The 1,686-nt window shown below is 43.4% G+C and overlaps 1 pseudogene; it reads right to left on the reverse strand.

Moving 5' to 3' along the window:
- Positions 1–447: 447 nt before the first annotated feature.
- LOC103276711 lies at positions 448–1,190 on the reverse strand (annotated as a pseudogene).
- Between the last annotated feature and the right edge of the window lie 496 nt (positions 1,191–1,686).

A 1,686-nucleotide genomic window follows, 5' to 3' on the forward strand; every position in this document is an offset into this window, starting at 1 on the left:
GGAACCCCAGGATATGACCAAGCAAGACTCCTTCCTGCATGACATATGTTGATTTCAGAGGCAGCAACAGCCAACATGGAGAACACCAAGATTTTTCCTTGGAACTGGACTGTGATGAGAGATGCCTGCCATGATCATAACCTTCTGTCTTTTCCCTGACTCTTCCCTTCCAGTTTTTTTTTTTTTTAATTTTTCTAGAGTGTTTTTATTGGTGCAGTGGGGACCTGGGGCCTCGTATATGAGCTGGGGTGTGGGGAACTTTCTGAGCCCCTCTAGGTGTCCTGGAGTTAATTTTCAGTTTCTCCTTCACTTTCTGGAGTGTCTCTGAAAACCCCTTTCCAGTTTTTGAAGAAAGAGCCAAAAATAACCTCCGAGGATACTTGACAACAATGCCAAAAAACAAAAACACATGCTTCCCGTGAACCGGGCTTTCAAATAACTCTGGGTCTAGTTGACCTGGTGGGTGAACTGATTGATGAACTCACCCCGACAGTTAGGTGAGCCCATCTCCTTGATGAAGGCTACCCTATTTTTGGTAGCGGGATTGGCTGCCAAGAGTTAGAAAGGCCACAAGAACCATAAGATCTCCGGGAAATACACCCTGGGGAAGGCAGTTTCATGAATGAGGTATGCCAAGCAAAACCTTCCCAGGTGTTCCTCAATCACCATGTTGTCTGTCAGAGGGATGGTCTTATTCCTGACCTTGGCTTATCCATGTTTCAAGATGAGTTCTCAGACAGACTTTAGATTTGGAAAGCTCCAGGTCACACAAGGCTCCATAATATGCAGTGCTTTTAGGCTCTGGGTGGTGACTTTGACAAAGACGCCACTGCAAATTTTCTTCAGGCAAAGTCATGCAATGGTCCTCTGCACCAGCGAACTCGCCCCATCAATCCTTTGGATGCATACAACAAAGGCCAAGGAATGTTTATCTGGCAATTCCAAGGCATGAGGTTTCGCTTTTAGTCTTTTGAGATGAACACTGTCACGTCTCTGCCACCAGGAATCATAGAGGAATGCTTCCAGTTGCTTAAACCTGAGTCCTTTTCCTTTCCTCTGCTCCTTCTTTGCCAAAAGTACCAGCTTTGCCTGGTGGCTTTGAAAGTTTGTTAAGCCTTCCTCTTTTTCAGGAGATTTTCTGGAAACAAAGGAATTTTTCTTTGTTCTTGCTCCACCATCTTTATAGATCTGCAGCTCTCAACTCTGGTGATTTTAATATATGCAAAGAGTATTTTTCTATCACTTTGGCCTGACAGACCCTGGACCACCTGCCCACCAATAGTTTCTTTGTTCTCGTCTGCCTCAGTCATTTATCGATGGTCATCATAAATCCTGGTCATCATAAATTACCAATGACAACAGGCCCTCCATAATCTCAGTTTAAAACTTCCCATTCTATTATCTACAATCTTTTCAGCAAACACCTGCCAGCACTTTAATTCCAAATCATTTGCCTGACTTTGAGAACGTCCATTCATTCATCCTATCCAATTACTTGAGATCTTCGTCTCCTTTTTTAGAGGAATTCTGTGGTCAAGGATTACCTTACATACATACACTCCTAACACTGTTGCCCTCTTCTTATTTGATTAGAGTCAAACTTGTTTTGCTAAACTGTCACCCTGATGAAGATCAACTCTTATTTACTCTGTGTCTGCATTTTAGCAACTGAACAGGGCTGGAGAA

This window comes from Carlito syrichta, unplaced genomic scaffold (assembly GCF_000164805.1).
Source record: "Carlito syrichta isolate Samal-C Ts95f unplaced genomic scaffold, Tarsius_syrichta-2.0.1 Scaffold316342, whole genome shotgun sequence".
In the NCBI taxonomy this organism is placed as follows: domain Eukaryota; kingdom Metazoa; phylum Chordata; class Mammalia; order Primates; family Tarsiidae; genus Carlito; species Carlito syrichta.